This window comes from Musca domestica, unplaced genomic scaffold (assembly GCF_030504385.1).
Source record: "Musca domestica strain aabys unplaced genomic scaffold, Musca_domestica.polishedcontigs.V.1.1 48, whole genome shotgun sequence".
Classification (NCBI taxonomy): Eukaryota; Metazoa; Arthropoda; class Insecta; order Diptera; family Muscidae; genus Musca; species Musca domestica.
In genome coordinates, this window is record NW_026712340.1 from 5,804,984 (window position 1) to 5,832,634 (window position 27,651).

The 27,651-nt window shown below is 36.6% G+C and overlaps 1 protein-coding gene across 3 annotated transcripts in view; it reads left to right on the forward strand.

Moving 5' to 3' along the window:
• LOC131800396 (protein N-terminal asparagine amidohydrolase-like) overlaps nt 1-27,651 on the forward strand; it is a 137,578-nt gene that overhangs the window by 99,850 nt on the left and 10,077 nt on the right. For all 3 annotated transcript variants that reach the window (XM_059127823.1, XM_059127822.1, XM_059127824.1), the window contains one exon: nt 12,081-12,113. The gene's annotated coding sequence lies outside the window, so the exon portion shown is untranslated. The remainder of the gene's footprint in view (nt 1-12,080; nt 12,114-27,651) is intronic.

Here is a 27,651-nt window from a genome sequence, read left to right on the forward strand (position 1 = left end):
TTCAAATCCCTTTTCAAATTTTCTACACATGCGAGATATATCGAAGCTCTGCTGGACATCGAATTACAATAATATTTTCTCTTTAAAAGGTCTGCACAAAATACTTCTTTTATAGGAGATCTTCTGGTTTCTATACCTTGTACCTATAAGGATTGGATAAAAATGTTATTCATCTTTGATTATCCCGTGAGCTTTTATATCCCAAAAACAAATTCGAAATATACCTTGTTATTTGTAAAAACAAATTTTTTCTCTGAAAAAATCCGCTAATCGATGAATACAGGCAATAAATAATTCTAAAATATACCGCATTGTCACAAATTTAAAAGTCAAATTCAAAATGATCTTTTTATTTCTGCGACTCTTCAAATATTCGACCATCGAATAGCAGGGGGTAAACAACGATCATGTATAAATATGAGAATTTGCAACAAAAGGCCTCAGACCTTTCCCTGTGTGTCTGGGTACAAAGAGAGGAAACAAAATTCTTCAACAATTTATGACTTAGAAATGCCATTGGAAAAACAAAACTCCACAAATAATCCATAGACACTTACATTTTGGTTTCAAAGTTCCGGAAACACCTATTTTTTGTCCAATTCTTTGCTTTGTAGGCATGCAATTACCTTTGGCACCTTGGAAGACAAACGATCTATATACACATCTATGTATATGAAAGTATGTCTGCGGTAAACAAAAGCTCGGAACAATAAACGTGTCTTTCCACCTCATTGTAAAACAGTTTTTTTTCTGCCGCTTTAGTTTTTCCATTGTGAAAAATTTGCTTTCCTTTTGTTTTGTTATTCGTTGATTCAATCAATAAACGCTGAATTACCAGCGATCCGATACGAAACTCGTAGGAATAGATGTGCGAACAAATCGTCGCCATGCCAACCATACACGCAAAACATATGTATGTATGTCGTCCATGGTGAGAGTCAGTAGCGTAAAAACGGTCACATGCGGCTGACTGAGCTTTGAAAGACCAATAACAAGACCATGACAGCTAAAGCCACTCCCCATAAAATGATCTGTAGAAAAGTGTTATACTGGATGCAGACATTAAAAATTATAAGAAGTATCAAAGTAATGCCAAAGAAAGAAAATATTTCCATCATATTTTGGAAACGATACTCAATGAAGATTGTTGATGAAGAAAGAACGTCTTCTAACTATGAAAGATCTACCACTCTACAGAAGACCTATCTGAGATATTGTGCCTATAAAAGATATTCTATCGGGAGAAAATTGGTAGAAGATCTTTAATGTGTAGAAGATCTCTAGGAGATCTCCTACAGGCGAACAATTTGAGGGCCTTTACAAATCCGATTTAAGATCTTCCATCGATGGGAGACCTGTCTGATCTATTTTTGCAGACTCATAAAAAGTTCTCTAAAGGTTGATTTTCTAGGAAAAATAGAAACGTTTTATTCTGAAAAAAAAAAAAACAAATACAATTTAGGAAAAAAACGTAAATCTTTATTTGAATTGATTATGCGGCCATATAAATTAATGTGTGAAGGTTATTTCACGCAAATGTTGAATACTACTGCGCCTCAAATGGTCCTTTCGCTTTGTCCAATTTTTGGCATTCTCTTTCCTATATTTCGGCCGGTATTTCACAAATAAATGCTTCCATGTTGTCCTCCAATCAGTGCATAGACTTGCTCATGGACATAATCCCCATTACAATTATGGGGATTATGACCGATTTTCGATTCGGTCATAGCCCCTATAATGGTATGTCCAAGAAAAAAATAGATCATAATCCCCAGATAATTTCAGACATTATCCCCATAATAATGGGTTTGTGGGAAAAAATTGAGATTTTTTCCTCTGGGTATATCCGGCATCGGCTTTCGCGAACCAAAGTTTTTTTTTAATTATAAACTTTTTTATCCTCTAGGTATGTCTGGGATATATATACCCGCTTCCACAACGGACATAATCCCAAATTTATTATGGTGGCTATACCGAAAAAATCTGTCACATTCTCCATAATTGCAACGGGGATTATGTCCGGGCGCCGAGTGAAATTTGGTCGCGAGCAGGATTGATCTTGTACGAAAAATTACACATACATAGAAATACAAAAACGGTATGACAAAAACTATAAGAGTGCTCGGCAAGAGTAGTATCTGCTCAATTTTGAACAAATTTTACTCATATTCGAGCATTTGCTCGATTTTTTCTGATTCCAGGAGCGTCCTTTCTCGAGTTCCAGTGAGTTTCGCTCTTTGTACAAATTTGAACAAGTTTTTTTAGAGGTCTGCATCCAATGCGTCATTTAAAGAGGGTTCATTTGTATAGACATGAGCTTTAAAATGGCTCTACAAAAAATAGGCTTATATCGCACGATCTGGCAGCCAATTGACCGGTCTCGAACGTGTAATAAAATGCTCACCGAACTCTCCTCTCAAGAAGTCCATCGTTAGGCGTGCTGTGTGGCATATTGCATCGTCTTGTTAAAACCACATGTTATGCAAATCAATATCTTGTATTTTTCGGAAAAATGGATATTATCTCACTGTAGCGTTCGCCATTAACAGCTACATTAGGGTTCGCAGCATCTTTAAAGAAGTATGGTCCAATGATGCCACCAGCCCATAAACCGCACTAAAATGTAATTTTTCTTTTTCAATGCTTCTGGCTGATCTTAACTCCAATTTCGATATTTTTGACAGTGAAGCAAAACACAAAAAGTGTGTAAGGTCTTTAGACCAGTGTTCCCAAAAAGATAATATCTAAAACATCACCCATCATCAAAACGTCTAAATATCAAATGCAAAATTCAAAATTTCAAAGAATTCTGAATATTAAATTCAAATGAAATATCTGAATTTCAATTGGAATATTCAAATAAAAAAGCTGAATTTCAAATGAATTATCTATATTAAATATAGAATTGCTGAATTACAAATGGTATTATCTGAATTTTAGTTGAAAATGATTGTGTAGCATATTTCAAAGTCATTTCTAGGAAGAGTAAACATTCCATCTATATATTTATATACCAATCTGTTCTACCAAGATGTTCTACGATAAAATACATAGAATTCATGTACTTTCTAAAAAAATCACCGCCACTAGAATATAATAACTTTTCGACAAAAAAAGAGGAGCATTTTACAGTCATTAACTCCTTTGTGAAGACACTCCACCATTCCTAACATACTCCCTTACTAATATTATTCCTTTAAAAAATTGTAGTTATGGCTAAGCATTAAATGTTTCCTCCTTTTCTTATTCTCTTGAAACGAAAAAGGCAACAAGAAGCAAACTCCTCCATTGAACACCAAACGACGGCAAATGGAAGTCTCGTGACTTTTTGCGCCACATTGAAGAAACATTGTAGCTCGTAAAGCAGAAAACAAAAACGTAACAACAAACAACAATTAAATGTTTTGTTGTCGCCAATATTTGTTCAACGTCAGAAAACAATTTCAACAACAACGTAGACGACGACGTCGTCTCGTTGGCTACAACAAATTGTAGGACAACTGCAACAATTTTATTTTATTTTTCCCCCTTAACATAGGTTAGGTCTGTTTTCGGGGTCCCTTTAAAGGGTTATGAGCTATGCGTTAATGATATTGCCAGGTGTCGGGCATAAAATCGACAGTGGAAGAAAATTCGACGAGTGAACTTATATATTAGGCTTTGAATCAGTGGGCTTATAGAAATTCATACTAACAAGTTAAAAAGTATCAATGTTTAAATATATTTTGACTTCGGTTATAATTATTCAAATTGTGTACCCTCTATGATGTAGGTTCCCAACGAATGGGCCAATATTGTCTAATTCGTATCGGACGTGCCAGGTTTGGACTATATCCACTATTTCCTTCACATTATATGAGATATGCGATAATTTTTAGAAAATGTTAAAAAGACATAGTCGACCGACGTCGAAGATATAGTCGACCGACGTATTTCATTTTAATACTTCATCTAATACAGATAAAAATATTGGTATAGGCAAAATTTCAAAAAATCGAACATTTACAGGGGAATATAAAAAAACTGCAATAAAGTCAAACGCCCTTTCCCGACGAAGCGGGTATTTTTAGTGCCAAACTTGCTTTCCAAAATACTACAGACACAATAGTCCAACGGATTGGTATCCGGAGATTTTGGTGGCCATTGTGTGCTGGTAATGAAGCGAGGAACCTAATTTTGTAACCATTCTTGGGTGGCGCGTGCTGTTGGAATGTCAAGGTCTGCGGCCAAAATGTTTGCGTGCCCAAGGCTTTAATACACCCTCCAGAATATTTTCGCGATAATATTCTGATGCCATGGTCGATTAATACGAGCGGAGGACGACCATCGACTGTTATGGCGGCCCACACCATCATCATGGCCGGCGCTTGAGTTCTGGTGGCTAACCGAAGCTGCACATTTTCAGCTGACCTCTTTGGCAAGTAAATCATCATCATTTTGTTTGTTTACAAACTGCTGGACAACCAATGTTTTCTCATCGGAGAAAACCAATTTCGGCAGTTCACCACTTTCGGGCAAGCGAAGCAACTCTTTAGCTCTTTTGAGTCTATTTTCTTTCTGTTGCGGTGTAAGTACTTGTACTTTTTGGAATTTCAATGGCTTTACCCCAAGCTCATTTTTCAATATTTAGCGAATGGAATATTGCGATATGATCAGCTCACGAACCATTTTTCGGCCACTGCGACGCGGGTTTCGATCAAGTCCCTTCTTCACTTTTCGAATCTTTTCTACTGATGGTGCTGTTTTCTTCCTTGACATCGGGCTACGCTACCAGTATCACGGTAGCGAGCGATGGTACGAGACACCAAAGATTTATTCATATTTTAATACTGGAGTCTTCTAACGATAGCCACTTGTGGTTTTCCAGACAAAAAAAAGAAGTCACACTATCACGCTTGAATTCCATCACGAATAACTTTTTTTCTGGAAAATTCTCACCAAAATGCTTTTGTACGCTTGTAAACAATATAATGAGCTGTCACTGGAATATTTTTTACAGCTATGGAACGAGTGGCTTAGAAATGACAGCAGTCTGAAGGTGGTTGCAGTTTTTCATCTCACCCTGTACACCCAGGTATGGGCAAAATTCCAAGAAAATCGAACATATATATCCAATTTTATGGGAAATCATAAATACCATATTTATCTCAGGTTTCTGGTGGAGAGAAATACTGGGATATAGCAAGTTGTAAAGAATCGCTTACTTGTTTCACAAGTTATGACAGATAAAAGTATTGACAATTGTGACCTTTGGTGGGTGAGGTACCAGAAGGGGTTCGCAGATACATGTATTACCTTCACAACAGATCTTGTGTTATCAACAATGTTTGTATGTGTGAAATCTAAAAAGAGTTGTATGCCTATTTCGCTTTTTTGTGCATTTTGTTTTTCAAAATCTTGAACACTATATGGGGGAGGTACCAGAAGAAATGCCCCGATCTCTACCATATTTATAACAGATCTTGTGTTGATGGAAATATTGAGATGTACCTAGTCTGAATGAAATCGGATGTTAATTTCACGTTTTATGAGCTTCATGGATATTCAAAAATTTGACCCTTTGTGGGGGAGTTACCAGAAGGAGTGGAACGATACATCCCTTATTCACAGCAGATCTTGTGTTAGTAGAAATAGTAGGATGTGTGAAATATGAAGGGAACTGGATGCTTATTTCGGATTTAATAATCGTTTTGGTTATTAAAAACTTTTGGCCTTTGTGTGGAATGGGAATGGTCCGATCTCTACCATCTTTATAACAGATCTTGTGTTGATGGAAATATTGAGATGTACCTAGTCTGAATGAAATCGGATTAAAATTGAACGTTTTATGAGCTTCATGGATTTCCAAATTCTGACCCTTTGTGGGGGAGGTACCAGATGGAGTGGAACGATTCACCCCTTATTCGCAGCAGATCTTGTGTTAGTAGAAATAGTAGGATGTGTGAAATATGAAGAGAACTGGATGCTTATTTCGGATTTAATAATCGTTTTGGTTATTAAAAACTTTTGGCCTTTGTATGGAAGGTACCAGAAGGGAATGGTTCGATCTCTACCATCTTTACAACAGATATTGTGTTGATGGAAATATACTGAATGGAATCGGATGTTAATTTCGCGTTTTATAAGCTTCATGGATATTTAAAATTTGACCCTTTGTGGGGGGATACCAGAAGGAGGATTTTCACACCAGACCTTGGGTTAATAAAAATATTGTAATATGTGTAATTTGAAGACAATCGGATTCTTACTTCATATTTTATAAAAGTTATTATTATTCAAAATTTTGACCTTTTGTGGAAAAGGTACCAGAAGGAGTGGACCGATCTGTCCCATCTTAGAACTCGATCTAAGTTTGACAATAATATTACGATGTACCATGTTTGGATCAAATCGGATAATTCCTTCGAGAGTTATTGTCCGCACCAGCCAGCAAACAGACGGACGGACATCGCTAGATCGACTCCAAATGTCCTGAAACGGATTTGGGGGTCCAAAACCGTTATTTCGATGAGACACGCCTTGGCCGTATCAAATGATATATACCCTCTCTAGGCATATAGCTGAGGGTATAATAGTAGGTTAGAAGATTGATTTCTAAGTAGCTTTGATTGTCAAAACATTGTCATTCTACTTCATTTGGTCACAAATCGTAAAATGTTTGAATAATCATTTCTCTCGAAAAATGTAGAATTATTCCCCGTTTTTTAGACTTTGAAAATTGTTCAGCATTAGATATGGTAGTGAATATGAGGTAAATTTAGTCATATGCTGATGACATAAATATATCTGTCGGTTTAAATGTAGAAGTAGGTTAATGAAACAATTGATTTTGGAAATAAACTTGAACGTGTTTTTTTATTATTTCTTGCTAGGACTAGAACAATATCAGCAGTGCTTTGTTGTCTAGCATCTCCTCCTCATACCTAGATTTAAAAACTGGATTTTCGTCTCCAACCCCGTCAGGGAATTGATTCCATCGAACTTTACCTGAATTTGTAACCCTAACATTATAACCCTTCCACTAAAAAATTGTCATAAAAAAAACTCGGATAAACTTTAATTGCAACAGATTTTTTTCAAATGTTTGTTGTCGTCGTTGTCATCATCATCGAGGACATGTCCATGTTTTTGTTGCTCCGCTTGTTGTTGTTGCTGTAAAAATTGATCTTCATTCATTAGACAAAACGTGATAGTGTTTTACAAGCAGCCAAATCAAATGGCCCTTTAGGGTATTGGAAATCCGAAAAAAGGGAGAGGATAAATATAGCTACTTTAAGCCTTCTAACGAAGGGAAATATCAAAAAAGTTATCGCTTTTTCTGCAATGACATTTGGATTCGTTGGCAAATAACTATCATTAAGAATTGAATGTCTTAAGAGCTATTCATTAGTGCGGCTCAAAAGAAGTCCGGTCCATAATAATCAACTATTTTCTTCTATTAGGATCACAAAATTGACTTATAATGTGTTGAAATTATTGTAATTGTTTAATTCGCCATAGCACCACTTTTCGCTCTCTCTCCTTACCCCTTTTACCCTCTCAGTAGATGAAATGATTAATAATAGTTCCCATTTGACATGAAAGAGATCACTTGTTGAAAGAACTTTTTTCTCTTTCCCCTTCATCTGTTATTCTGTTACTTGAGAAAGAAAAAATTATGTTGTTAATCCCAGGAAAAAACAACTCCATTGGTCGAAGCTACTTCTCTTCTTTTAACATCTTAGACCGTAATTTTCAATAGAATAATGAATAGCGAATGAAGTATTCTTTCGAACAATACCTGTCATTCTTGGCACGAAGGAATTGAATGGCTGGCCCAAAGAAAAGTAGAAATATTTTGATGTCGATTGAATGTGTTAATGGCCCAAACTGATTGAATGAGATGACTAACTGACTGCCGCTGCTGTTGCCGATGAAGTTGTTGGCCTATGTCGGCAATGAAAAGAACAGCAGGAATTCCAAATCAATGGAATGGTAATAATAATGGTCATTATATTACAATAACAACACAGGAAAATATTCTATGGTATTTGAAGGAGAATCAGATGCTCAATGGAAGGGGTACTAGAAATAATACAATTTAAAGGAGATGAAGAAAGATTGATTTTCTGTGAAAAGATCGATAGATTTCCATGAAAAAATCTACAGAGCATGCACGATAAGATCTGCAGATCTTCTACGACTGATCTTGTTTGAGAAGATCTACCGATTTTTTACGAGACGATGTACTGATCTTCTATGATATCCTCTTGTCTTCTATGAGAGGGCCTTCTGATTTTCAGTGAGAAGATCTACTAATCTTCTATGAGACGATCTACTGATCTTCTGGTCTTCTATGAAAATATACTCTATATGAAGATCTTCTGTGAGAAGATCTACTGATTTTATGTGAGAAGATCAACTGATCTTCTATGAGAAGATCAACTGATCTTCTATGAGAGGATCAACTGATCTTCTATGAGAAGATCAACTGATCTTCTATGAGAAGATCAACTGATCTTCTATGAGAAGATCAACTGATTTTCTATGAGAAGATCAACTGATCTTCTATGAGAAGATCAACTGATCTTCTATGAGAAGATCAACTGATCTTCTATGAGAAGATCAACTGATCTTCTATGAGAAGATCAACTGATCTTCTATGAGAAGATCAACTGATCTTCTATGAGAAGATCAACTGATCTTTTATGAGCAGATCAACCGATCTTCTATGAGAAGATCAACTGATCTTCTATGAGAAAATCAGCTGATCTTCTATGAGAAGATCAACCGATCTTCTATGAGAAGATCAACTGATCTTCTATGAGAAGATCAACCGATCTTCTATGAGAAGATCAACCGATCTTCCATGAGAAGATCAACTGATCTTCTATGAGAAGATCAACTGATCTTCTATGAGAAGATCAACTGATCTTCTATGAGAAGATCAACTGATCTTCTATGAGAAGATCAACTGATCTTCTATGAGAAGATCAACTGATCTTCTATGAGAAAATCAGCTGATCTTCTATGAGAAAATCAGCTGATCTTCTATGAGAAGATCAACTGATCTTCTATGAGAAAATCAGCTGATCTTCTATGAGAAGATCAACTGATCTTCTATGAGAAGATCAACTGATCTTCTATGAGAAGATCAACTGATCTTCTATGAGAAGATCAAATGATCTTCTATGAGAAGATCAACTGATCTTCTATGAGAAGATCAACTGATCTTCTATGAGAAGATCAACTGATCTTCTATGAGAATATCAACTGATCTTCCATGAGAAGATCAACTGATTTTCTATGAGAATATCAACTGATCTTCCATGAGTAGATATAATGATCATCTGTGAGAAGATCCACTGATCTTCTGTGAGTAGATATAATGATCATCTGTGAGAAGATCCACTGATCTTCTGTGAGAACAACATCTGATCTTCTATGAGAAGATCAACTGATCATCTATGAGAAAATCCACTAATCTTCTATGAAAAGATCAACTTCTATGTTAACATCAACCGATCTTTCAATATAATCGTTCATATTTTCCTAATAAAAAGACCTATTAATGGGATTTTATCTGCAAAAAGCCTTCTTTTCACAGAAATCTCCGATGTCCAAAAACTAGAACATGTCATCTGATTGCCTCCAACATCGCTGAGTCACAGTTTTTTCTGTATTGCTCAAAATCTATGCCACATCCTTCGGTCGTTTGGTCAATTGTTGAAATGATATTTTTATTAAATTAAACCAAAAATTTACGATCATTTTTTCCCATTGACTTGTGGGCTTTGATCTTTCAACCAATTAAGTTTTCCCCGTTACGATGGAAGCCACCACACAATTCATTCATGTTCGTATTAGACATGTGTTTAGTTTCCAATAGCAAATGCGAGCGACCGACCATTCGATGGCAATCAGTCGGTAGTGTCATCGTTAATTTACGGCAATTAACCAGAAACAAGAGATCTATGAAATAAAAATTTAATTAATTTAATTGGTGACAAACATGATCGAGTTGTTATGATATTAATTTAATAAGAAAAAAAATGGGTCTATGGGTGTTGGGGCTTTTGAAAGAACAAATAAACAAGATAATTTTGCAATTGGGAAAGAAAAGTGAATCACGAGAAAGCCTGTATGGTGGGGTATTTTAAAATCCAAAGCCTATCCTTTTTGCTAAGATTTACAAGTCGCTTAGTTTTTATCTGCCTTTTGATAATTGGGATCTTAAAGATCGGCATTGAGTCTTTGTCCAAAATTACTGTAGCTTATGATAAATAAAGCTTCAATGACAGTGTACCCTCACCCAATGTTCGATTATTTTATTATATTTCAACTTCTGTTACGATTATTGAAAATTTTTACCCTCTATGAAGTAGATTGCCCCAGACCTGGGGTTAATAAAATATTGTGATCTGTGTAATTTGGAGACAATCGGACAAGAGTTATAGTTATTCAGAATTTTGACCCTTTATGTGGGAGGTACTTGATGGACCAATATTGTCCATTTTCGCACCTGACCTAGCACAGAAGGTAATATTAGGACTTGCAAAGTTGGATTATCCTTTCTCTCTCTCTCTCTCTCTCTCTCTCTCTCTCTCTGTGCAGTAAAACATTTTTTTGAATATGTCGACCTTTTGTGTGGGAGGTATTAGAAGGAGTGGACCGATGTTGCCTATCTCCGAACTCTATCTCGGGCGAACGGGCAGTCGGACGGACATCGCTAGATGGACTCCTAATGTCCTGAAACGGATTTGGTCCAAGAGACCTAGTGTCTAAAACTGTTATTTCGATTAGGCACTTTTTGGCCATATCAAATGATATACAGGGTGAGATAAAAACACTGCAACAAAGCCAAACACAATAATGTTTACATTTCTTTTTTAAATTTTATTGAATGAAAGCAAAAAATGTGGGAAACAGCATCAAATTTTAGAATAAGTTTAGATTTGTTCGAAATGGTCACCTTTGACATGAATTATGGCCTTCAAACGGCCACTGAAACTGAGACACGCTGCCCAAATGTTGCTCTGCGGTATTTTGGCCCATTCCCGGCGAAGCGATTACTTGTGGTGATCTACACTTTGGTATTTTTTAGTGCCAACCTTGCTTTCCAAAATACTCCAGACACAATAGTCCAACGGAATGGTATCCGGAGATTTTGGTGGCCATTGTGCGCTGGAAATGAAGCGAGGAACCTCATTTTGTAACCATTCTTGGGTGGTGCGTGTTGAGTGCGATGGTACCGAATCCTGTTGGAATGTCCAAGGTCTGCGGCCAAATGTTTGCGTCCCCAAGGCTTTTATACACCCTCCAGAATATTTTCGCAATAATATTCGACACTTATTCTGATACCACATTCGATTAATACGAGCGGAGAGCGACCATCGGCTGTTATGGCGGCCCACACCATCACCATGGCCGGCGCTTGAGTTTTGGTGGCCAACCGAAGGTGCACATTTTGAGCTGACCTCTTTGGCAAGTAAACACGATCATTTTGTTTGTTTACAAACTTCTGGACAACAAATGTTTTGTCATCGTAGAAAGCCAAATTCGGCAGCTCACCACTTTCGGTCAAGCTAAGCAACTCTTTAGCTCTTTTGAGTCTATTTTCTTTCTGTTGCGGTATAAGTTCTTGCACATTTTGGAATTTCAATGGCTTTACCCCATTGGTACGGGACACAAAAGATTTATTCAAATTTAAATGCTGGAGTGCTCTAAAGATAGCCACTTGTGGTTTTCCTGCCAAATATAAAGAAATCACACTATCACGCTTGAATTCCATCACGCATAACTTTTTTCCTGGAAAAGTCTCACCAAAATGCTTTTGTACGTTTGTAAACAATACAATAATTTTAACAACTGTCTGACGAGTGGCTTAGAAATGACAGCAGTCTGAAGTTGGTTGCAGTTTTTTCATCTGACCCCGTATACCCTCTCTAGTCATATGGCTGGGGGTATAAAAAACCACCTTTCGAAAGTATCGAATGTAGCGACCGTCGGCATCTTTCCACCTCTACTATAAGCATATATCCATTAATAAATCCAAAAATATCTAAATAAATAATTTCCCATTTTTTCCCATTGTTTTACAGATAAACGGCCCCCCTCTCGCTCCCAATTCGAAGGTAGGTGGCAATAAAGCTATTAAAATCAAACAAACAAATAAAAAATGATATCAACTCAACCATTTAACAAACCAATCCAATCTAGTTTATTATGTTGTTGCATTTTTAATGGCCATGGACGTGGAATATGACTTAAAGTATTCCATGCATGTGCAACCGTCGTTGCTTGGCACACGTATTAACCCAAAACTCCTTACTCGGGCAGATCGAATAGAAATTATCCTCAACGGCAAAAAAAGAGTCATATCAATTGTTTAACAACAACGGCTACAATTTCGCCAAGCATAACAAGGCAAAACAAAAATATTCTCCAGAAATTGGAAAAAAATAGAAATCATGATTTTCTTTGTTTTAGCAAAAAAAAAAAACAACAACAAAAGAAAAGTTAGATCCCCCAAAAAACAAACAGCTAGCTATCCGTACTACTATCGAACGATCCAAAACGAACCAACTAACCAACAACAATAAAATCTAAAATCATGGATGTGCAGCAGCAGCAGCAGCAGCAGCCACAGCAATTTAGCAAGGGATCATGCATGAATCTCGATTAGATATTCTACGAGAAATAATTTGAAAATGATGACAGTTAACGATATAAAGACGACAAAACCAAACAAACAAAAAAAAAACTGCAACAATTGTTGTTGCTGCCCCCTAGAAAAATAGTAACAACAATAAAAACAAACAAAATATCGATACGAGCTGAAGAGAACGCCACCGCATTGCAAACCTAACAGTAGATACAGTAAATAAATTATTTTTGGAAGAGTTTTGTCTGATATGGGAATACAGTAGCGTAGGTGGTGGCATTGATCAAATAACCTGACACCCCTGACACACTTAAACGGATTGAAAGATCACCAGTTCGATTTGAGTTATTTAGAAACTGGGAATTCTCCACCCACCTAGATATTTGCGCCAAAAATTGATCAGATTTCTGACGCCTGACAAGAAATCTATTCTGTCCATCCAACGTTTTTCTAACAAAGCGAGGTCAATCTGACCAGTTATGTCACCTTCAACGTTCAGATTTGAGAATTTTATAAGCTGAATCCATAAAACTAAAATCACTGGATTCTTACGGGAGAAATTTATCAGCAGATAACTTAAAGATTCTGTCAAATGTGACCCCCAGAACTTTGGGTAATTAGTGGGTGGAATTAACTGTCTAACGCCGACCAGCACATTTTGTTGAATTAGTGAAACACATGAGATCGTCCTCAACGAAAAACCAGACGATCATAATTAATGTCTGTGCAAAATGTCAAAGCTTTACCTTTAATATAGCGTTTTATTTCATATTCCAGTTTCGAGGGTGGCGATGTCTTCAAAAATTATATCTGATAACCTGAACGTTGTTAGAAGGCTCGGGCGTCTCTCTAAGGCCACAGATAACAAACTCTGTGAATTTAAACTAATAAGTTTTTCCTGGCGCTTCTAAAGGATTAGAAATCGAGAAGGCTATGACAAAAGGGGAAATTATGCTTAATTGTGCTAGGTTTGTGCTCTATTGTTCCGATTCGAAAAAGTATTATATACGAAAAACGATTTTTTCTAAAAAATATTTTTTGCATCTTTCGAATTTTGAAAAAATAAAAGTTGTGCTGAATTTTATTCGGTTTGTGCTCATTCGTGTTCCTAACATTTTTTTTCGATATCTCTTACTATTTACGAAAAAAAAGATATTTTCGAAAGTATGCCAGATTTTGAATTTCGAAAAAATAAAAAAGCACAAATCTAGCACAACCTTCCTCCTTCGAAATCTAAACGGACAACACATCAGAATATCGCCGCTCATCTGAGTCAAAAATTTTACTTAGTTCAATCCAGGGTTGTTTTAAGTCGTTTTCTTGAGGCCTGTAAGTCTTTACATATCCTGTTCCACACTGTGATAAAGGGTATTACTTCTTTCTGCGTTTAATATATGTCCGCCTTTCCATCTGCATGTATGTTAATTTTGATGGAAATCGGTGCAGACATAGCTATAGCTTCCATATACATGTTTCATCCGAACCCAATACAAGATAGGATTATGACCCGAATTTTGGCACATCCGACCGAATTAAGTCTAAAAGTGAGTTTGTCAAGATCGGTTCAGTATTGGATATACCTCCAATATAATCTTTATCTGATTTCAGGTTTATCGTGAACCAAATCATCCGGTTTGATGTTAAAGTCCCTCAAATGCGCTATATGCACTCCATACAGCTCGAAAATACCTCTGCCAAATTTTATCGAGATCGGTTCAGATTTGGATATAGCTCCTGTATATATATTTATACAGGGTAAGATGAAAAAACTGCAACCAATTTCAGACTGCTGTCATTTCTAAGCCACTCGTCCGACAGCTGTTGAAATTATTCCAGTGTCAGCTCATTATATTGTTTACAAGCGTACAAATTTTGGTGAGAAAAAAAGTTATTCGTGATGGTATTCAAGCGTGATAGTGTGATTTCTTTATATTTGGCTGGAAAACCACTAGTGGCTATCGTTAGAGCACTCCAGCATTTAAATGTGAATAACGTTAACGTAATACTGGTAGTGTAGCCCGACGTCAAGGCAGTGGACGGAAGAAGATAGCAACATCAGCAGAAATGGTTCGAAAATTAAAGAAGCGACTTGATCGAAACTCCGGATACCAATCTGTTGGACTATTGTGTCTGGAGTATTTTGGGAAACAAGGTTGGCACAAAAACATACCAAAGTGTCGATCACCTCAAGGAAGAGCTTCGCCGGAAATGGGCCAAAATACCGCAGAGCTACATTCGGGCAGCGTGTGACGGTTTCATTGGCCGTTTGAAGGCCATAATTCGTGTCAATGGTGACCAATTCGAACAAATCTAAACTTATTCTGAAATTTGATGCTATTTCCGAAAATTATGCTTTAATTCAATAAAATTTAAAAAAATCTAAAAATTATGGCGTTTGACATTGTTGCAGTTTTTTTTATCTCACCCTGTATATGTTTCATCCGATTTGGGGTTTTAAGTCCCTCACATGCATAATATGCACTCCACAACAGTGATCTTTGGTACCAGGAACAGCTCAGGAATAAGTCCCTAAAATGAAAATGTGCACCAAATGATTAATATCAGCCCAAATGGACTGAATTTTGCCACTTTCGACCAAATTCAGTGCAGAAGCAAGTAAATCAAATTTTGGTGAAAATCAGTTCAGATATAGCTATAGCTCCAAAATATATGTTTCATCCCATTTGGCGTTAAAGTCCCTCACATGCGTAATATGCACTCCACAACAAGGATATTTGATACCGGACATCAGATACAGCTCGAAAATACCTCTGACAAACTTAATCGAGATCGGTTCAGATTTTTATGTACCTTCAATATACATCTTCATCCGATTTCTCGGTTATTGTCCACCATGTATGTAATATCTAATCAAATTGGATAGATTTTTTCATATTTAACCGAAGTTTTCCATTTAGTGAAACTCGGTCCGCTATATCTATTGTTCCAACAAATCAATGTTATTTGGTGTTACTAGAGGTACAAATCCTCAAATGTCAAATATGTTGAAAATCGATTTATAGTTGGATATAGTTCCTAAATTGTAACTACTCTAAAGCCATAAAACGCATTCAAATAAGATTCATAGTTGGTATGATCTTCTTCAGATGAATTCGCAATATAAACTTTTTTGTTATGGGATCTCTACTAAATACCCATAGTGGTGTAAAGTGTCGTATAGTCTGCCCCGCCCGACTTTTGACTTTCTTTATCTTCTTAGTTTTTAACTTTTTGATACAGCTTCTCCATTCTTCTTCTTTTAACACGAATTTTCAGCTGGAAAAAATCCCTGATGACTATCGAAGATAGTCAAAATATCGGAAAAATAAATAGGAATACAAAAAAAAAATAAATTGGAAACGAGCTCTTAAGTCAAACTTTGTGAAGGCCTCTATTCTTCCCTATTTTATTTCCAGTCTCTCATTAGGGTAATAGAGAGACTGGAGGAATTAAAGAGATATTATGCTTCTCTGTTTAGAAACGATCATACCCCTCCATTGTCAATAACCTGCATACCCATCCCCTTTAGAATATTCCAATAAATATGAAAATTTTACAATTGACTGACAATTTCATGACTTTTTTCTTAGTATCCCCTTTGACCACACCTCTGCTGACCAATTGTGATTGTGTGATGTGTTTTACTCCTAGATTTTTTTTTTGGTTGGTGTTCATTGCGCTACATAACAACGACGACATACATTCATGCCGACCGTTCGTCTGTCGCTGTTATTTTTTTTTTTTTTTTGAATAAATTTGGTAGGTACTATTTTTATAGTAAATCGTGCATTTTATTTGCCACAAAACTAGCAACCGAAATCAATAAAGGCAAAGCTTCAATGATCGGGAGGAAAAAATCTCCCCCAACAACAGCAGCCGCAACAGCAAAAACAACAAGAAAAAACCGCAATTCAAAGATTCAATACATTTGATATGACTTGATGATGCCTAAAACTGCAGTGGAGAGGCATCAGCTGAGGAGAGGTAACGGGCAAAAATTGTATCTAAAATCTAAGTATGATTGTAAATATTTCCTTTTTTTGGCTATGCTGGCCAGCTAGCAAACCAAGTTGCTAATGCTGATGTTTTATGAGGAATTGTATGTACGTGGCATGCCGCCATCATCATCGTCGTCATCGTGCAGCGCATAAAATGCCGAAATGAAAACAAAAAATAAAAGAAACCAACTCGCCGCTCCATTCAGATGATCAGAAGTGAACGATTGCCACGATGCACTCGCTCACCGCCAAATCGAGCTATGCTAGGCTCGAAATCAAGAGATATTTTAATAGTCTTGTTGTTCTGGTGGCCGATTTTTTTTTTTTTTTGTTGGCCACCAGGAGGTGGGGGTTTTTCGTATTCATGACAATGATTAATTGATAGTAACGAAAGTTAAGCCGCCGTACTGAACCGTTTGCAGATTCAAGAAATTGATATTTTATTTAGCAAAGCACAAGCAAAAAAATCGAAAATGCAAAAAAATAGCTCGCAACTGGTTATTTCAAATTTTGCAAAACCAACAATCAACCACCTCCTCCTTCTGCTTAATCATCCTTGCAATTCAAAAGAAGGCATTCCTGTTTATGATGAAATAATTTAAAAATCACTAGTCTTAGTAGTCGCAGGCTAGCTAGACGACAGCTGGAGAAAAAACATCCATTTAAATTAATTGACAACATGTATGCCTGCCCGCTAGCCAGCCAGCCATCCAAACCAACCAGACAGCTAGCCTGTCTGTCCAGTTGGCTGACAGTTAGTTATACATATGTCAACATGGTAATTTGACATTTAATGACATGCTTTTCTATGTTCGAATCGTCCGAAAACCAAACAAGCAACCAGGTTACAACTTTGTGAACGGATGTCAAATGATGTTTGATTTCCCGAATAGAGAGGGGGAGGGGTTTCACATCTCTATATAGTTATCGTACAATCTAAGTGTGTATGATTGAAGATATTGCGGATTTTAGAACGGAATTGCATGCGCAAGTCATGAAATCCTTTAATCAAGAATTCCGCCACATAAAAAACACAATGAGCATCAGGAAGATATAAAAAGCTTTAAGAGAAATTATGAAGTGAAAATAAGGAGAGATCGTACAAATTCGAACAGCACTTTTGATGCACGGTTAATGTACAGGGTACGATAAAAAAACTGCAACAAAGTCAAACGCCATAATTTTTACATTTTTTATAATTTTATTGAATGAAAGCAAAAAATGTCGGAAATAGCATCACATTATAGAATAAGTTTAGATTTGATCGAAATGGTCACCTTTGGCACGAATTATGGCCTTCAAACGGCCAATGAAACCGTCACACACTGCCCGTATGTTGCCCTGCGGTATTTTGGCCCGTTCCCGTCGAAGCGCTTGCTTGAGGTGATCGACACTTTGGTATTTTTGAGTGCCAACCTTGCTTTGCAAAATACTCCAGACACAATAGCTCAACGGATTGGTATACGAAGATTTTGGTGGTCAAAATGTTTGCGTGCCCAAAGCTTTAACACACCCTCCAGAACATTTTTGCGATAATATTCGGCATTTATTCTGATGTGGCATCAGATTAATACGAGCGGAGAGCGACCATCGGCTGTTATGTCGGCCCACACCATCACCATAGCCGGCGCTTGAGTTCTGGTGGCCAATCGAAAGTGCACATTTTCAGCTGACCTCTTTGGCAAGTAACACGATCATTTTGTTTGCTTACAAACAGCTGGACAACGAATGTTTTGTCATCGGAGAATACCAAATTTGGCAGTTCACCACTTTCGGGAAAGCGAAGCAACACTTTAGCTCTTTTAAATTCCTTTTGCTTTCTGTTGCGGTGTAAGTTCTTGCACTTTTTGGAATTTCAATGGCTTTACCCTGAGCTCATTTTTCAATATTTGTCGAATGGAATATTGCGATATGTTCAGCTCACGAGCCATTTTTCGACCACTGCGTCGCGGGTTTCGATCAAGTCGCTTCATTACTTTTCGAACCATTTCTGCTGATGTTGCTGTTTTCTTCCGTCCACTTCCTTGACGTCGGGCTACGCTACCAGTATCACGGTTACGAGCGATGGTACGACCCACAAAAGATTTATTCACATTTTAATACTGAAGTCCTCTAACGATAGCTACTTGTGCTTTTCCAGCCAAATATAAAGAAATCACACTATCAGGCTTGAATTCCATCACGAATAACTTTTTTTCTGGAAAATATTCACCCAAATATTTTTGTACGCTTGTAAACAATACAATGAGCTGTCACTGGAATAATTTTAACAGCTGTCGAACGAGTTGTCGAGCTTAGAAATGACAGCAGTCTGAAGTTGGTTACAGTTTTTTCATCTCACCCTGTACACAAAGAATACCAGAAAGATATGAAAACCTTATGCGATTTTCCGACATCACTACCAAATCCCTCTTATGCTTACAAATGCGTAAAAATGCTGATTTCTTTCGCACCTCCGCCTTAAGAGATCCTCATGTAGACTCAATATCATAGTCACGTCATTTTTTTTTTCTGCGGAAGTATAGATTTCAAAGAAAACTTTTAATCGTAGCATTTCTGAAACCTTAGACTATGAAATAAAGTCACAAAGTTAGGGCAAAATATCTGACCTTTGTCAGACTGTTAGACCATAGATGGGTCGAGGCAAAAATGCAATGGAAGCATAACATCAAGACGAAAAAGAGGCATCAGCAACAAATAAAAGCATCAAAAGTGATAGATATGAACTCAAATATCCACATTAACATTTCAAGGATAGTCGTCCACGTCTCATATACTTCAAGTTCGAATTTTCGAAATATCCAAATATCCATTTTTTCCATTTTTTTTTTCGCAGAAATAATTTTAATTCATGGCGTTTTGACGCCCCAACTTATGCATCTGAATTTATGTTTTCATAGGGAACTAGCCGTTTTTCGCAATAAACTAAACCAAAGTAAAATCTCAAGGACCGTCATCCATGTCTAGTAACCCTCTATGAAGAAATCTACGCTTATTTCACACCTTTTTCATTGAGACCCTCATGTAAAGTTTACATAACCTACTTTCAGCCGACCAAGCGTTAACTGACATTATTAAACCCATTTTTGGAACTTGGTACTTTGTTACAAAAATACAGTACTTTTGAAAAACATGACTTGGCCAAATTTTTTCTCAGCAATTAGTGTACATTTCATGGCATTTCTGACGCGTAAAGGTATGCCCGTCATTTTATGTTTTCCTAGACAGCTATCAGTTTGCTCAATATCTATAGCTTGCTCTATTTATTGAATAAATTAAGATTGCCAGGAATCGTATTTCTTTAGAGCAAATTTCCACAAAAAAAAGTGTTTTTCACACCTCAGCCATTAGAGATCCAGTACAGATATTATACCCCTATGCATATTTAGTAGAGCTACCCGCTACAAATAAACGTTCATATTGGAAATTTACGTAAAGTAGATCATACCAACTATGAACCTTTTTTAAATGCGGATTATGGCTTTAGAGGAGTAATAGTTTGGAATCAGGGGGAACTTTGTTTGAATCGATTTCCACCAAATTCGTACCTCTAGCACTAAATAACATTGCTTGACATTTTTGATACTAACCTTTTGCTAATAGTTTTGCTATACTTCAAGGCCCTCTTTTATTAGAAAAAAACTTTTACTAGAAAAAATCCTCACTTACTGAAAAAAAAAATATTTTTCAGTTCCTGAGGACACATACAGATAAAGCGAAAAAAAAGACCCTAAGGAACCGGGGGCTTTTTTTCGAAAAATAAGGTTTTTTTGCCTTGGTTTCAGAGGCTCGATTATGGTCTAAAGAACAAATGCCTTTTTTAAATGCGGATTATGGCTTTAGAGAGTTATAATTTGGAATCTGGGGGAACTTTGAATCGATTTCCACCAAATTTGTATCTCTCGCTCTAAATAACATTGCTATAGGGTGCATTATAGTCATATTCAAAAGGATTATATTAGGAAAAAATATATCGGAGCAATATATATATATATGGGAACCGAGTTCCACAAAATGGAATAATTCGGTTGAACGTGAAAAATTCCATCAAATTTGGACTGATATTATATGTTTGGTGCACAATAACTGTGAAATCGGATGATATTCTATAGGGAAGCTATATCCAAATCTGAACCAATCTCAATAAAATTTGCCAGATGTATTTCTGAGCTGTGTATTGCGAATGTGAGAAAGTTAAACACCAAGTGGGATGAGCTAAAGCTATATTTTATGGAGCTAAAGCCATATCTTAACCGAATTTCCAAATTCTAATTATTCTAAACTGAATTCAGTAACTCCTGCCAAAATCCACTCCATTTGGGATGATATTATCCATTTGGGGTACAAAAAACTTGCAATCGGATAAATGTTTATACGGGAGCTATATCAAAATCTGAACCGATCTTGATAAAATTTGAGAAGGGTATTTCTGGGCTGTATTTGATATCTGGTATTACTTTTCATTGTCGTAGAGTGCATATTACGAATGTGGGGGACTGGAACAAATCGGATGAAACATATGAATGGAAGCTATAGCTATATCTGAACCGATTTTTACCAAATTTGAAGTCTTTACTTCCAGGCGGATATGCCCAAATAGATCCTATTTGGACGAATATGAAACATATGTCGCACAATAAAATTGAAATCGGACGGCGATATAAATTAGAACAATATCTAAATTTGAATCGATTCTCACCAAATTCAATGGGGTATGTCCTTGGTCCAAACGAATGATTTGTGGAAAGTTTCATTTGAATCGGATAATTAAGGCAACCTGTACTTACATGGACGGACTGACATGCAAAAATCGACTAAGAATGTGATTCTATGGAGATCATCAAAAGGAACTATGGCTCTATTTCGTTTCCTTTTGCAAGTTACAAGCAAATGCACAAAGACATAATACCCTGTAGTGAAGAGTGGCGTAGGGTTTAAAAATGACTCAGTTGCTCGAGATTGATTTTTTTAGTAGTAAACATTTCTTCAGTCCTTAAGAACTTTGGTTTCAAAAACCAATTTTTTCAATATTAAATGTTCGACTCGGCTCTTTTGAACCGTTTTTTTTTTTAATAAAAACTGCTCAAATTTTTCACAACACAATCTACATTTTGGTCTTTCGGAATTAGCTGCGGAGACATAGAAGATATTTAATCGTTCGGGGATATTTGGTATCCTCATCATTTGATGCTCCCAAATTGTATTGAATTAAGTCTTGGAGTCCAAGTGTCTATAACTCCGTTCCAACTCCTTTTCTGGAAAACTTTTTGACCAACAACCAATCTAGAAAGTTGTAAATACATCAACATCAACAAAACATCATTGTTGAAACCAACAAACAACATGTTGCTCCTACAGAATACCACTTAATTTTCCAACCACAATACACTATAACAACAAACAAAAACAACAACCTCCAGAGATCATTTGCTCCTTTGTGTAAATCTGTGGAGGAACAAAGAGAAACAACAATTGCGCTTGTCCAGAATGGTAGCGATGATGTTGTTGATGGCTGATGAGTGTCTTGAAAGGAGTTGTGATTGTTGTAACGACAACAACAAAAACAACGCAGCACCAGCCACATAATGATTGATTGCCAATGGCATTTGACAAATGACGTGAATACTACACTTTGAGCTTCAGGTTGCTGATGGCTTGTTGTATACACAGCAGATCATTTCCTAGAATGTTGTTGCTGTTGTTCTTGGTATTTTCCTAGCCTTCTAACAATGGGTCCGTCCGAACATTACAAATCCATCAGTTGTCTGATGCCAACGAAAGAAAAAGGTAAATAGCTAAACGCGTACTGAAGTAGGAGGTGTTATAGCTGGCGGACGTTTGACTTGATGTAATTTACACCATGGCCAAGTAAAGAAAAAGGCCGACCACAAAAACTTTTTTTTCCAAAATTTTTTGTTATTGTTTTTTTTTTTTCAACGATATTGGGAAAAGCCATAATTTTCCCCTGCTTTCTTGCATGGACAAAGGAGTCTGTGAATGGCTTTTTGATTAGATTCTTAGGTTTTCGTTGCATTTTTTGTTGTTTTTTTTTTTTTTTTCCAAATATTTAATATCTTTATTGTATGGCTAGCTGGATGTTTGGGCTCTGGAAGATCACAACCACCACCGTCATCATCAGTGGAAATCAGCATCAGATATACCATACATCATTGCTATGATATGAGATTGCATGCTTTCTCGAGGTAATTGGATGGATGATGGTAATGGTAGCTTGTAGCCAACCATATGTTATTGCTGTTATTTGAGCAACACGCAAAACTATCTGCGAGTAAAAAAGATACCAACACACACACACACATACTTACAACCCCAACCCAATGGAGGATAAAGGAAATTATTTATGGTCGACACTTTTATTGACCATTTATGTCAGATATTGTGCATAATTTCTATTAATAATGACAATGCTGGGCACAATTTATGAGATCATATCCCGACTGACTTGACTCTTTGGTTTTATGCTGGCCATGTATGTTGTGGTCCATTTACTTGGTTGGTTGGTACAGGTATAGGATTGTTTACTCATTGATCCCGATTCGAAAAGCTTGTATTTTAAAGACATTAATCACACTGTATGTCGTGTCATGTTATTGTCACCATTTGCCTAGAAGCCGCCTGTCCGTCCAGGAAGCCCCCCTTGTTATCTTTCGAAACGTTGTAAACGAAAACGTGCGTGTCAGGCTTAAGTGTTCCATACGCTATTTTCGATTTTTTGAGATATCGGTGATTTTTAAGGTCTAACGGTCAGTTTTCCGATATATGTTTCAAATGTTACTTTATATGACACATATTCAGGGCATTCCAGTTATTTTAAAAATTGTTTAATAAAATAATGTTCAGTTATTAATGGAGAAAGGTGGAAAGTTTTAAAAGAAATGCTGAAAGAATTTTAGTTTTATTTAATTCTTGGGTTCCTCTTCTATTGAGCTTACGATCGTAACTTGAATACAAAAAGGAGTCATAGGAGTTATTTTTAAACTACTTCATAGGAGAATATCCCCAGACAAATGCCAAGGGGATTGACGACGATCGGTGGCTCTTTTCGAAACCATGTTATTACCTGCTTTACACCCTTTCTCCACTAGTAAAAGTCTAACTGTATAATCACAACAAACTAACTACGGTATCCCAAAACAAAATGACAATACAGTTCCAAATATAAAAAAATAAAGATTTTTTCGCTTCCATTAACTATGGCGAAAGCGACTGCCGTGATTATTAGAAATCATGCCGTACACGCTATTCAGTCATGCTTAAAACCAGACCTCCTGAAAACTCACTCGAATTTATACAAATTGTGAAACTCAGTCGAATTTCTGCAAGAGCGCTCCTTGTAGCAGAAGAAAAGACAAATTCAATTTTTCGATGTCGCTCGAATATGAGTGAGCACATTTTCCTCGTTTTTGTGTTCAAAATCAAGCAGATTCCACTCTTATCGAGCACTCATTTAGTTTTTGTCATACTGTCGTTGAATTTCTATACATGTGTATTTTTCTGTGGAAAATTACACCCCCTCTTCCCCTTTTCCTTACTCTTAGAGCAATCTCTTGGTTTAGTTTGAGCAATTCTGCTCCCACTCTAATTTTTCAAACAGCAGTGCTCCCACACAAAACAAATGAGTCAAGAGTAGACTCCGAAAAAAACTCCCACTATTCGAGCAATCCTGCTCGCAAGCAAGTTTCGTTCCCCACAGAAAATAAGCAAATCTACTTGAAACTATTGGGGACATGGTTCATTTACTCCAGACGGATGGAAAGCAATATCGATGACAGATGTGACTTCTAAGTCATTTCTGGGATATTTTTTTTTTGCAGGACTAAAACACTTTCTTGCTCAGCATGTCAGTCGGTTTTGCCGACAGATGTATAATTTCAGCCGATATATATCATCTTCACACCAGATCATGTATTTGTAACAGTATTAGGATGTGTGAAGTTTGAAGAGAATCGTATTCCGCTATTTACAAACGTTTCGTTATTCAAAATGTTGACCCATTTGTGGGGGAGCAACCAGAAGTAGTGGACCGATATATCCCACATTCACCCCAACTTTTGTATTAATAGAAATAGTGGAATGTCTGAAATTAAAAAAGAATCAGATATTTATTCCGCATTTTATGATCATTTTGTTATTTCAAATGTTGACCCCTTTCTAGGGGAGGGAGCAGAAGGAGTGAGCCGATGTATTCCATCTTCACACCAGATCTTGGGTTAGTACAAATGTTTTGATGTGTGAAATTGAGTGAGAATCGGATCAGAAGAAGTGGTCCGATTTATTCCATATTCGCACTAGATTTCGTGTTAATAAAAATATTGTCATGTGTCGAGTTTGAAAGTAATCGGATGCTAATTTCGCATTTTATGATACTTATAATTATTCTAAATTTTCACCCGCATTGGGGGAGTTACCAGAAGAAGTGGTCCGGTCTATCTGTACTTCATACCAGATCTGATTTTATAAGCGTTAATATAATTCAAAATGGTCACCCTTTATGGGTGAGGTATTTAATGGGGTGGGACGATATTGTCAAATTTTCTCACCTCACTTTGCACTAATCCAAATGTTGGTATTTGTAAAGTTTGCGGAAAATTGAAGGATCATTTTATGTTCTACTAGGAAATTATTTTCTTTCAAAAATTTGAACTAAACTATTACGATGTACCAAGTTTGGACCAAATCGAATACTCCCTTCGAGAGTTATAATACGTATCAGCTAGACAGACAAATAGACGGACGGACGGACACTCCTAGATCGACTCAAAATGTCCTGAAACGAATTTGCCCAATCTCCAAAACCGTTATTTCGATAAGGCATGTTTTGGCCGTATCAAATGATATATACCCAATGTAGCCATATATGTAGCTGAGAGGATAAAAATGGTCACTGAAGTCACTGATCACAAAAGCAAAGTATTTTTGAGTCGTCATAATGCACTGACCGATCTTCACGTCGTGTCTTTACTGATTGTGTCCTCGGAATGTAAGAAACTGATTCGGAATTTCGTCGAACAATCATCTTGACTGATGAGGTTCATTTCCAACTCGGCGGCTATGGCAAAAAATAAAATTGTCCCATCCTGAAGAATCCAAGAGATATTGTTGAGAAGCCTCTACATCCTCACCGTGCGACGATTGGTGCCGTCTAAACATTCTTTTTCGACAGATGATTATTGATTTTCAATGGTCGCAGTTGGGTGGCATTGATCTTGGCAACGTTTATCTTCAACGAAACCCTTACACTTTTATAGAATTTTTTTTCGGACCGATCTTGCAACTTTCTCCTTTGTTTTGTCCAAAAACAAAAATTTATTGCGAAACTCGACTTTGCGATTTTTACTCTGGCGAAATTCAATTTCATATTTTAGACTTTTTTCTAACGATGTTTAACGAAATTCGACATACTTACTTATCCCTAGTATGTTGAACTCAGCTACAATGAATCAAGGATCTATTGTGTAATAGTAGAGGTTTTCCTAAATGGAGTGAGTGGCTACCTTTCCAACAGGCTCCAAGTTATATTCCTATCCTATTTGAAAGAGGCCCCCTTCCTTAAACTTTGTTTAAGTACCCATAAACCCCAATAAATCCTTGCTCCATTATTACAAGATATTAATCAAACACACAAATCCCAACAACAGCACCAAACTCATAATAAATTGATAACAACAAAATTTGCGATAAAAATCAACAAATAAAAATTTGTCCAACATCAACCCATTCAATTATGAAGTTCTCCAGAGCAATTGGTCGGTTGTTGGTAAAGTAGTTTAAATCCTTATCTTAATCACTTTTACCGAACATCCAACCAGCTAGCCAGCCAGTCACAGCGTGTGTGTGTTGGCCAAAAAGTAAATTCAATTTATTATAAAAATACAACAACCAACCATAACAACAACAACAAAAATTATAATGACAATAACTGGGGTCAGTCTTTCTAACTTATTACCCAGATTTTTTTCTCTCTGTGGTTTTTTGCTGGGCTTAGCCGTTAACGCCAACACATCATCAACGAGAACTTTTTGGAGGGAAGCTTTTTGCCCGGTTTTTTGTTTTTCTTTCTTCTCCTGGTGGCCAACAAAACAAAGCAAACGTTGAACAGCAACAACAATCAAATTGAATGAAAAATTTATTAAGAGTTGTTCATATGTTGAGAAAAAGATACAACACTACCAACAACAACTGAAACACACACACTAAAATAACAACAACAAATCACATATAGATTTAAATGTTTGATAATCATTTTTGCAACGACATTTGATTGTTGTACCATAAATTTGGTTGGATGCTCGCTCGCTCGCTTGCTGATTTGGTCTGCTCAGATGTGTTGTGTTGTTGGCTGCGGGAAAAACGCTGCCACCTCAATGTTGTGGAGGATCCGTGTACTTCAGCACTCACTCCTCCAATGTCATAACTTTTTGCCACGAATGATGAGAATTACTTAAAGGTGGCCTTCATTTGGTCGGCTGGCTGGCAATTCGGCTGAATGTCTGTGTCCTCCAACGCAACCATTGTGTCCACAATGAACAAAGACAGCAAACTTCTGCATTGTATGTTCTTTGGCAATGGACAATGCTGTCCCCAAAGCGATAAAGCCATAAGCATATGCATGCGATTGGAATGATTGTGTGTTGTACGTATGCTCTTGAGATGAGATATGTACGAACATATGTCCCGTGTATCCTTTCTTGGTCATATTCATACATACACATGTGTGTGTGTATCCATACATGGTGGTACAATGATCCTGCTTACATTCTGCTTACTGGCCACATCGTAAATTTGTAATGTCTTCATATTAAAAATTTGTCATATAATGTTTTTTATTGCTTTACAATACATGAACACCTACAACATTGAGGAAAACATAACTATGTACATATAATAAGCATAATATATTTTACAAAAGAGGTATTAGGGTGGGTCGAAGGAAAACTATTCATTTTTGTTAGTTGTCCCTTTTGAAATTTGACAAAAATAGAACACTAA